Consider the following 12545-nt stretch of genomic DNA (forward strand, 5'->3'; position numbering starts at 1 on the left):
TACAACTTATGTCTAAAAATGTATAGTTTCATGCATCAGTTAAAACACTCGACTCCAGCTACATGACGCGCAGCTGGGAACACTTCCCGCAAGACGAGCTGCCCGAGATTCACATAATTTACAGAAAGTGTTACATTTTTGTGATTTATATCGTTATCGGGACGATAGAATTCTTATATCAGGATATGAGATTTTGGTCATATCGCACAGCCCTATCTTAGGCTGATTTCATTTTGGCAAAAATCGGGTCAATCATTTATGGATCCTCTTCAAACTTCACAACACTATACTAGAACCTGCAGGACGTGAATACTTCGGACGACTAAGCATTTAACCTTGATCTAACATTGTTAGCGCCCATGGACCTTGGAAAAAAAGTCAAGAAACCAAATCGAGTAATATATCATATGAGAGGGCATGAAGAGAGCGGTACGATACACTTTTTATTTTTTCGATGTAATGCCCTGTGACATCACAATGACACCATAAAGTTTCGCAAAATCACACACTGCATAAATATATGTTAACATTTACAGTTTTACAGTTTAGAAAAGCCAAAGATTTCAGCCAATTCTGTAAAGATAATAAAATACACAATTTTAATATGTAATGCTTTTAGGTCATAGAGCAAATTTACAAATCCTTTACTGCCTTGACTGATTGCCTGAACCCTAGAAACCAAATATAGTTTTCTCCTTTGAGATGCTCCAGACCTTGACTACAGCCGCCTCTGTAGTAAAGGGTTTCTGTTTGTCTGTGCGTCTCACTGACCTCAGTCAGGTGACTGACTTGAATGTTGGAGAATATTATCTTTCTTTACTTTAAGAAACTCTTGGGTTTCTTTTGCTCTAAACTTTAGATCATTATCTGTTTGCACTGTGAAGCTCTGTTTGATCGGTTTTGCAGCATTTGGCGAAATCTGAGCAGAGAGCATTGCTCTGTACACTTTATAATTTACCCTGATGCTTCTTCTATCTGCAGTCACATCATCAATAAACACTATTGGTGTGGTTCCAGTCACAGCCATGCATGCCCATGCCATAGCATGTTTGACATGTTTGACAGATGATGCGGTGTGTTTTGGATCACGAGCTGCTCTCCTTCTCCAAATTTTTCTCTTTCCATCATTGTGGTACAAATTAATATCAGTTTCAACTCTCCAAATTATATTTTCCTGAGCTGTGCAGTGTCTTTTCAAATGTTTTCTGACAAAGTCTAATCTGACCTTCTTTTTCTTGATTGTACCCAATGGCTGTTTCTTCTTGGCAGTGATACACTTACCTCCTTGAGAGTGTTCTCGACTCAGTCGTGAAGTTGTTTTTCCTGATATAATTCTATATCAAGCACTAAAGTTATTTTCTGTGGTCTTTCATGCTTTTGCATTTTGCTGAGCTGGCCACTGCATATATGAGATTGACGATAAGGCCACTCCTGAACTTTCCGCTACCTCTCTGATAAGTTTATGTTGGTTTTTTAGCCTAATCCGGCCTCCTTCTGTCACACCTGTATATCTTTGGATCTCATATTGAGAGTTCCAGTGACTACTACCAAATGCAAGATCAACACTTGGAATCAGCTCCATATCTTTTATATCCTTAATCTGTCTTGGGATAACAAGGGACCAGGCCTCACCTGGCCATGCAACAGCTTGTCAACTTTCCAGTTACTTTATCTGAAAATAGGGGACGGTGTATAAATATGGCTTACTTCTTAAACACAGGTGATATCTTTGTTAAATCCCTTAAATTAAAGCTGACATTCGATTGTTTGTTTTAATATTCACTGTGGGACCATACCAAAATATAAATTGCATAGTCGTGTCTTTCAATGTTATAAGGTGAAAATGTAAAATCAGACTACTTTAGCAGATTTTAAAATGTTTGCTCTGTTTTCCGTGGATAAAATGGGATCATTCTAAGCAGTAATGCTGTTAATTTAAAAGAAAATGCACCAAACAACTTAATCGTCTCCTGAAATCCTTTCGCACAATATTACATGTCAGATGGAGATCTATTAGGCCGGTCCTTCTGTAAAGCTGGCAAGAGACTTGTGGCCATCCCATCATTAAGTGGGGAATTATAAATCCTGAGAAGTTGTTAATCGCCACAGTCATTCAGATTCCATATAGACTCTACACGGCTGAGGACATCTATGAGCTGTGGAAAGGGCATGGTCCTGGGGAAACTGGGCCAATGCTATTGGACCCAATAGTGTTTAATTAGAGGGAGAGCTTGGCAGGGACCGATGAAGGAGAAAGGCTCTCAGGATGTTAGTCCAGGGTGAGAGGGTTCGCACACAAAACAGTGGCTTTTCATCACTGCATGACTCACTCAGTTTGTGTGTAAAGTATAGTGCATGTGCGTATGTGTGCGCATGTAGGGGGTGGGGGGGGAGAGAAAGTGAGAAAATGTGTATGTGTGCTTGTACTGTTTCCGTGTGTGTGTGTGTGTGTGTGTGTGTGTGTGTGTGTGTTTCTTACCTCACTGCTCAGGCATTCCAGTAGAGAAAGTGGTGTGAAGTGAAAGAGTGGCTCTCACAGTGTGGGTATTCATGGATCGGGCCCCCGTGGGCCAGTCAGGGCTCCAATGTTCACAGACAAAGCCTCTCCAGCCGGACCCAGACACACTCATATAGAAAGGGGAGCAACAGAAGGAGAGGAACGCAGAAGAGGGAGACAAGGTAACAAGGGGAGAGAAAATTGGAGAAGGGGTGCGAGGGGGGCAACAGGAGAATGTCTGTTGGCAGCTCCCTTCTCCCAGGAATGCAGGTGTGATCGGTTACCATCTATAAGTGGACCAACCCAAATATTTTCTGCTCTGAGCTACAGCCTGGAGTTTTGTTTGGGAAAAATCTAAATGGATGCCTGTCTTTTTTGAATATTGTGTTTCAGATTTCCTAAGGGTTAAACCCGAGATGCTTTGTAGTGCCTCTCATCTTTACTGTACCTTTACTTTAAATAACTGTTACACTGGAAACCACTTGCTAACCCCGTATTCATCGGCACCTTTGTCCTTTTTTTTTCTCTCCCTGCTGCCGTCGGACTCCATAAATCTCTCTCTCCCTTCTGAGGAAGTGGCTCCTCCCTTTCTTTTTACATCAGCCAATCCTCTCCCTCTCCCAGTCCCCTCTACTCCCACTAGCATTAAGCCAGCAGCTTGAGCTCTTTGGATTCCATGAAAGTTTATTCCACTTGGCCGTCCCGTCACTGCTCCCCCTGCCCTGGCCCCTTCCCTAGATCGGGTAGCCTGGTTCACTGTGTCCTTAAACAACCCGTGTGCATGTACAGGAAAGGGGCCCCGAAGTAGGGAGGCCCATCTCTAATCCTTACTTTTCGAAGAGACAGACTCGCACTGGAAAGTCTTTATACTGGCTTCTCTTTATTTATTTCTGGCTACAGTCATCACACAGTCTAATTACCACAGTCATCAATAACAGTGTTATCTGGTAGAACAGATGTGGTAAAACAATATAATACAGTGCGTACGACGACTGCTTAGCATGTACTCTGCAACTGATAGGAATCATTTAGAAAAGATACAAAAATATACATCCTGAAGAGAGATGTTTTTCTTCCACAGCATCTTTTCATGTTAATATCTGGAACATACAAATATTTTTTTGTTTTCCCTTTTGGACAGTTTAAGAAAGACCCCTACAGTGCAGTATTCACAAGGCGTTTGTGATGCTTTATAACAACTTTTACGTTCCCCATGAAAATCTCAATCGAAGGGCTCTCGTGCATCATGACTTTTGAATCGAATTTGCATTTTTAAAGAAATCAGGTGCAATTTTCTTTGAGATACATTACGTATTTCTTAAATACATTTATCTCATATTGAGCTGTAGCTCTCCTCCTGCTTGCAAACGTGGAGCCCTTATCAGTGTTAAAATGGATGGGTGGGTGGCACCTGCTACCATGAAATTGATGGCCCTGTCCTGAAGGTGCATAGTCACACAAATTCTAAGTGCACAGCAGCCAAGAAATGGCCAGAAGACAGATGATATTCGATATTTGAAGTTAAATTAATCATGAGTCCACTGATATCCAACAAAAGCTGTTGATTATGAATTAAAAATGTGTATTTTTTGAGGCTTTCCTGAAATGTATTGTTTACAAAAGTATATTGCTCAGTTTGTCATCAGTTAAGAATTTGTGGGGACGTTGTAGTAACGTGGAAGATAAGATTTTTCCAGTTACGGCTGTGAAAGCATAAAGTAACAAGGATACTTCCCATTAGACCTTGTTAAAATATTTTCCCGTGTGTTGGACAGAGCATCTGGTTTGTTAGAATTCCTCGCCATTAGAATTCCTTACTGAGACAAGAATTGTCTCTAAGCCATGAATTCACCAAACTGCTGAAAACTGGAATAAAAAAAATCCAAAAAAAAATCACCAAGGTCACAGCACTGGCACAAAAATAAGATTTGCAATATGCACATCTTAAAAGTTTGATTACAAGCTGGTTAAATGAATGTGCTGGCATTAACAGTAAGCTGTTTTTTGAATGATTCTGTTGACAACTAAATGCATAAACCTATTATAATGAATGGAGCACCGTTCGATTTGTGCAGATGTTTTAGGGTCGACTGATTTGATTACACTTTAGTAATAGTAATAATAGGTGATAAATTAATCAGGATATGGCAGTACAACTCACAGTAGCTATAAAGATGCATAAAGACGACTAAAAATATACCTAGTTATATTGGAAGGTATAATTAACTCAATTCATTTAATGATATTTTATCTTCCTGTTATGGATGGTGCTTTGATAACTTCTAAAATCTGTAGATGAAGCATACATGATGTGACTTCAGTTTCTGTGTATACTAGAGATGGACCGATCCGATATTACGTATCGGTATCGGTCCGATACTGACCTAAATTACTGGATCGGATATCGGAGAAAAATAAAAAATGTAATCCGATCCATTAAATATCACGAAAGCACCTCGCAAAACTTGCAACACGCCGTAACTCACCTCAGAACGTTAGCACGTCGGAGCAGTATGCATCACGTGATAGAGCGGCTGCCGCATGCAGGACCTGTCGGTGGTCTGGATAGCATGTGGAGCTTCGCTAGCAACCTGGCATTTCATCTCCGACAAAGTTATCCCCGAGAGAAGTAAAGCAAGTGTGTAAGTCCATCTCTGAATGTTTGTAAAGCATTCCCACGTTAAGCTTAACAAGCGACTGCCTCTCGCTCTCCGGCTGCTACTTCAATCGTGAAACTGCTTAAATGATCAGCTGATCGGCTTTTCTGTCGTGACTCCGTGTCTCTTGTTTGTTTTTGGCCCACTTTGCACCAGAAAGAGGAAACCAGCGGCTGAACAACAGCAGAACGTTTAAGCTTGATAAGCTGTTGTTAGAATGTATTTAATATTACTTTCTACTCGAGGATCTTTTTCTACGTAGCTGACGCTGGTAACTGTGCTGGGGCGGATCTAGCAAAGTTTAGCCAGGGGGGCCGATAGGGCATGAACAGGGAAAAGGGGGCAAAAGACATACTTTTCTTTCTTATTCTCATTTAAAATGTCGAGCTTTTAATAAATAATTATCTGACACCCAAAGTTTTAATTTGATGTAAAATGAATAGAAGTCAATTACTGTATATAGTGACTATTAAGTCTAATATATACCCTAGTAAGCTATAGTGCTTTTTCCTTTGGGAAGGTACCATCTGTGCAGTCTGCAATTTTGTTGAAGAAAGATGTTGAATCTATTTAATATTTCTTGAAAAATAATTGATTTCTGTGCATTTTTTTTCACACTGCATCAAATTAAGGTTGATTACGTCGATTAAGCATCATGAGGTGGAGCGTGAGGGGTGGTTCCCTATTTTTTATTTATTTATTTTTGTTGTTGCTGGGAGTTGGAACCCTATTAGTTAGGTTGCTTAATATTTACGCTAAGTACTCTTTAAAATACCAGAATAGGGAGGATGGTGTAGGTCTAAGTTTATTAGATTGATCAGTATTGCTGAACTATGAAATATTTTTTTTGTATACAGGTATAACAGAATAGCTTTAGTGTAGTTGTTGTTTTAAACTTGAGTATGAACTTGCAGACTTGCAAAATGCAGCAAGATATTTTAAAAAACAGTTTTGTTGATTAAAAAACACTATATCGGATTCATATCGGTATCGGCAGATATCCAAATTTATGATATCGGTATCGGACATAAAAAAGTGGTATCGTGCCATCTCTAGTGTATACCGAACCTACAGGTGGATGTTGGGTGTAGGTATGCCTTGTAAAATCCTAAGTTGGGCAGCTAAAGCGGGGGTGGAGCATTTGAGAAAGGGGGTGATGCAGTAAGTGGTGCAGGATGCTGTCTGCCTGAGCTGTCTTAAACTGCTATAGCTACACCCCGTGTTTAGAGATGTAGCTATTTATATTGGGTTTAACTGTAAAACCAGGAAAGCCAGAAACCACAGTTACAAATCACCTATCCAACAATGTTGGGCAACTGTTCTACAATACAAAACAGGCACAATCACTCTTTTACATTATAAACTAGGGCATGAATGGATGGCTATTAAATATGAGTATACTGAAGGCACAGTAGACACACTGTCATATGGCTCTACGATCCCAGTGACTCCTGATCCCCTCAAATCCCTGATGAGCTAGAAGCCATGACCCTGGCATCTGCCAGCAGTAGCAGAAGAAGCAGGAAGCTATGACTGAGTCACACCTAGACAGATGCTGCGTATGACAAAGTCTCAGCAGTGAAACTGCCAGCAAGCTCTCTGCTACTGAAACTCTCACAGGGCAAGATGAATCGTTAAACATCGATCCTGACTTCTTTGGCTCCAAACTACACTAAATTATGCGAAGCAGCTGCTTTACATATTTGGATCACCCTATAAGGTTTCTGTTTGGTCTAAAACTGCTGTAAAATGTGGTCGTCTGAGACGTTCATCAGTGATATTTTACAGTATTTTTTGAGTGTGTCCTAAAAAGGGATACTATTTAAAAGACAGCAATAGTTGTGTTAAACCTTAAACTCGTGTTGAAATTCTGTCCTTCAGATGAACAAAGTACTTAGAGATGCCTGAGAGAACGCCTGGTCAGTCACTCTGTGCTCCTGCTGGTATGTGTTGCAGAGGTGCAGCTGATTTCAGATGCAATCTTTGTGGAAGACTTTCTTTTTAGCAGCAGTGTTTAAGTTGATACTGCATATGTCTCAGATGGAAGTAACCAAGCAAACAAGCATCACACTCAAATTTAGCAACAAGCATTTAAAAGGTGCGGTTTAAAGTCGTACAAATACAAAAGATTTGTGGCGATTACTAAACCCAAACGAAGGCTTTTACACACCCATACAGGACTTTTTATTGGATTCCCATGCTCATGTTTTTAAAATATATGTGTCTAACTTGTTGGATTGGTCGGGATTGGGGAAACTAGTATCACATTAAGCAGGAAACATCGTTCCTGAAAAAATTCTTCAAATTCAAAGATGCAAATGAATATCCAGTGAGACATGAGATGTAGCAACACTAACGATCATCTATAAAATTTGAAATAGCAGAGACAAACAAATCAAATGTCTGACTGACAAGATTTAAACAGATACACTTCTTTAGCTGTATAAAATGTTAATGTTACTCATTGGATTCTGCTATAGTTACGGTATAAACCTAAATAAAAATCCTTGCTTTTTAAGAAGAGGTTTACTCTGGCTTTCCATTGACTGCACTGAACACAGAAATGTCACTAAATACTTCCAAGTCATTGCAAGTCAGGGTGAATTCAACCACCCCAGTGTGTCAGACAACACTTTGTCCAGTCAACCAGGTTTGAAGACTTTATTTTCCTAAATTAGTTCTTTGGTTTTTAACATCTGTGCTGCACTAATTTGTTTTTCCAAAGTTGCGATTATTTATTGTTATAAATTGCAGTATCACTCCTGACAGTTAAATGTATTGTGAATTTAGATTTTACTCCTCACAGTTCAAGTCTTTCTATCTGCGAACACCAGAATTTAGAAAGAGGATTCTGTCTATGATTAAATAAAGATTCATGTTTAGTTTTTAGTCACATGGATTTAAAAATGATAGTAATGAGATTATGACTTTATTTTTTTTCTCATAGCCACTCTGATTGTACACTGTGTGGAGGCCAACGGTATATGAATATTTAAATATACGCACATGTATTTTCCCATTTTTAGTTTGCTGTGTGTGTTTGTGAGCAGGTATGCATTTGTGCGTACATACATGTGGTGGTGCATGCATGCGAGTTAAGTTTGATGTGCGTAAGTGAAGCTGTTTGTCTCGTTCTGTCCTGTGTGTTCAGAAATCTCCTTTTGCTGCAGACAGTCTGGGGTGCAGAAATGGTGCGGGGCGTGGGGGAGGTAGGCAGCGGACATGGCGGCAGGCCAGAATCAATTGGCAGTGTAATGAGATGGCCTGGTGCCAGGTAACCATGGAGCTACCCTCTTTGCCTGTCTCCCAGTGCAGAGTTCAAAATTAAACTGAATGAATGAGAGAGAGAGAGGAGGGGGGGGAAGAAGGGGAAGGAGGGCAGGGAAATGAGGGTCTGAAACGGCAGGAGTGGAGGGTGAGAGAAAGAAAGAAACGGCAAAAGAGGAGGGTGGCTGATGAGGGGCTGTGTACTATTTCTAAGCTCCGCTGTAAAATCTAACTTGAGCCCTTATTTCTGAAAAAGAGGAGAATGGAGGGGGTAAACTCAATATCCAGCCAGGGTTTTTTATACTCTGGAATATCTCAAAATGCTGTTTCTATCCGTCTTCATTTTGCTTCAGTGCGCTGCCAGTTAAAAGTAGACTTTAAAGGGAGGAACAAGTGCACTTTACGTAGCAAAAAAAGAAATCAGACTCCATGAGTTTTTATCCTTGATGTTGTCCACGTTGAGCTGCTTCCTTCCTTTTGCGGGTCTCAATTTCTTTCTTTAATTTCCCTGCAAATCTTTGCATTTCTTCAACCCCCCTCACAGGCCCCACACTCTTCTTCCTGTCACAGAAGATGTGTTAATATTGAGCATTTGGCTGCTTTCTTAAAGTGATTAGTTCAAGTCAGTGGATCCTTCAGATGAATAGAAATTAAGTAATTAATAGAGTAATTACATCTTTTTCTTCTTCCTACAGCCTTTACCCCTGCTATGTCATTGTGCTTGCTCTTTTTTTGTATCTCTTCCTGCACATCATCTTCAAGAAGCCACATTGGGTAGTTTTTCAGTTCTGCTTTGGCTGACGTATACAATGGTGAAACACTGGTGTACAACCATGATTACACCAACTGAAGATCTGTCAAAACCTTTATTAAAATAATAATAACACTGAATGTGAAAATGTCACATTTCAAAGGCTCTTAGTTTATAATCTGCATTGATTTAAATGTGTTAAGTGAAAACCAAAGTGCAAATTAAACAATTTTTTGTTTTTGTTTTTGAATGATTCGCACTATGAAGGCAGTAAAGTCAAACAAATGAAGGAACATTTTTTTGCACAGTCCATCACAAATCCGAAACTCTGTATAAACTTATTTCCAGTGACAGCAATTGAGTTTTCTGCACTAAAGCTTATGTCTTCAGTGTGTTAGAAACTGGCTGAAACAGGGCAGAGCAAGCCACATATCACCAACATTTCTGCAACAAGCCACTAGTTTTTATGTGGTGATGAAAGTAAATAGATGCTATATTTATGTTGCCACCTGTCCTGATATGACCTGCGCTTCCACTGGGATGTCGTCTTCATTTTCTAGCATATTTAGGAGAGGGGGAGTGCTTGATGTCCTGTCTGCACGGTACACCCTGTACAGTAGAAAAGCATGCTCAACAGTAGGCCTCATAGCCTGCGAAAAACGGCCAGGCACTCTCTGCTGAAATGGCCCAGACTTTGAGACTTTTGAGTGCACATTGACAGAGAGACGAGACAGTGGGCCAAGATGTCTGTGGTGTGGATTAATGGGGAGGACTGGAGAAAGGGTGCCGCAGTTGTGCGTGAGCAGAATATTTGATGGGAGAAGCGAGAGGAGGGAACAGTGAGGGACAAGCAATTGAAAGAAATGGGTGAGATGAAAGGGGGAAAAGATATAAAAATTGGACTGCAACATTCAGAAGCAAAGATGTAGGAGTGTGAATGAAAAAATATAGGAAAAAAAATATATGTTGCTGCTGTCTCATGTATCCCACTGGTTCTTTATCCTGCTCTCTCCTGCATGAGTGCGTCTTTTCCACATTCATCCTGCTGCACTGGGTTGATTATGGGGATGAATTCGCCATGAAGGCCGTCCTCACGGACACCTGAAAATACAGGCACAAAAGCAGAGAACGAACAGTTAATTTTTGTGGGTACTAAGTAAAGCAAATGTCGAAAAAACTGTCATATAAAACACTTTAATTATGAAAATTATGACAAATTCTTTAATCGACTGCACATCTTTAATCATTAAGCTATTTTATTAACTTTTATTAACTTCCTCTTGTGTATCTAATGCCCTTATCTGCTTTTATTTGACTCAACCAGCAATAATTTTCCAAAAAAGACAACATTTGGGGAGCTTAAAACATGATATTTGCATGAATGTATGTACTTGAGTAAGCTTAGTATGTTCTGTAACATTATTTAACAATTATACCAAACCAAATTATAAATCCTACACAACATTGTTTTAATTTCACTTTTATATATAGATTTGACCTAAAATCTCAGCCTGAACCCTAAACTCTGGTGGATTTCACAGGTGTTACTGCACGTTTGTGGAAGTTCATGAGAAAATACATTTGGAGTGGGCGGTTATTTTATATTTTGACTGCTATACCCAAAAAATTAAAATCACCCATTATACTTTTTTATTTTTAGGTACTCATGAAAGGATCATTATTATGTATAATGCTATTAGACAAGACAAGAATCATGGCTGACATCACTGGACCATCCTTTTACTGTGGGAAGCACTAGCTGCCAAGAAGTCACTTAGTGCCAGTAACAGGAGTAACTTAGGGTGATATATAGGTTCTTGTAGAAACTTCTTTATCACAGACGCAGCTATGACTCAACTGTGAATCATAGCCTTAACATGATTAGACATTTACCAATGAAGTAATAAAATAAGTGAGAGTGAACTATTGATGTTGCCTTTCCTGTAATCTTCCACATATCAATATTTGCAAAATACACAGTATATAATTCTGTCCCTCTAAACATTTGAATGGGTTAAACATATTATAAATAATGTATTAAGCCCAGAATAGTTTCATGTTTACATTTCAGTCTACTGATGTAATGAATTCAAAGGAAGCAGTGGTATTGTTCATGTCTCAGTGTTCTTATCAGCACATTCTTTCCAAATAAAAATATTACAGCTTATCTTAAAAATGCTGTGGCTTTACAACATGGATGAAATAACAGTTTAAACAGTGCATCATGATCCTGAGTGATCTGAGTAATAAATACCCCCTGTGATGTGTAAATATTCATGCATTTTAAGGCATTTTACATACTTTAAGCTCATAATGAGATTAAACTCCAGCAGCCTGTTAAGGGCCTGTCTTAAAAAATGCACAATGCAGTAAAAGTACAGAAAAGAAAACCAGTGTGAAGTTTTGATTCAACAATCCTACAGGTTCAGTAGTAACACCCCAATTATAATGCTGAATGGTGTTTTAAGCCCAGTGGATATCAAGAGCTATAGCTAGCATGTCATTATAGTAAAGTGTTAAAAAAGGTCATTATGTATTAATAAAAGCCTCACTCCTGGGGTGGAAAATGCAAGTTGGTTGGATGTACAGCATCCAAAGAGGCTACCGACAGACCGGTGCAGCAGGACAATAATAAGGGCACGTATTGTAAGGAGTCAGTTAAAAGGTCACAAAATCTAATTAAAACAATGAAATCCAGTTTTAATCTATGTGTCTAAGACCTGGATTATGCAGCGCACTTGTCACTGCATTCACTGACATAATGTTACCATATGAAAAATGTTGGTAATGATTTTTTGCCTATTGTTGGCAGCCCTCTTTCTCTTCCCCACTTTCCCAGGCTCTGAGAGTGGCTTTAAGGGGTTACCTTGTTAGAGGTTTGGGGTTATGCCCATGTCGGTCGCTCTGTTTTCTCCAACCTTCTGTTTTTGGAGAGGCCCTTCTCTGTGTCGGCACCGTGACAGGGTTCTTGGCAATATCCTGAAAGTCAAATCTGTTCATTTAGATTCAAGTGGTGACCATGGAGCAGACAGCAGCCCATTGGCATGCTGTGGCAAAACTAGTATCCAGGGCAGTTAATATCCTGAACCCAACATTTGTCCTTTTTCATAACACTAACAAGCTGATATGCATGGAGGGGATCCGTGTGTGTGTGTGTGTTAGTTGTTGTTTTTTTTAAGAATGCCGCATACTCAGGCTTTCTGTGCAGTTTTTACCAGATTAAATTTTGCTTTTAAATTAGCTTATTCTGCAGAGGTCAGGGTCAGCTACAGCAGCATCTTGCTGTTTTTCTAATCTCTTGCTTTAGGAAACTTTGGTTGGGTGGTTGCTTATTGGTATGAGCTTCACTGAACACGCTTCCAGTCAGCAAGAA

The sequence above is a fragment of the Mchenga conophoros genome, linkage group LG10, assembly GCF_057382185.1.
Source record: "Mchenga conophoros isolate Kocher_MC1m ecotype Shallow Benthic linkage group LG10, M_conophoros_male_GT1.1, whole genome shotgun sequence".
Taxonomy (NCBI): Eukaryota; Metazoa; Chordata; class Actinopteri; order Cichliformes; family Cichlidae; genus Mchenga; species Mchenga conophoros.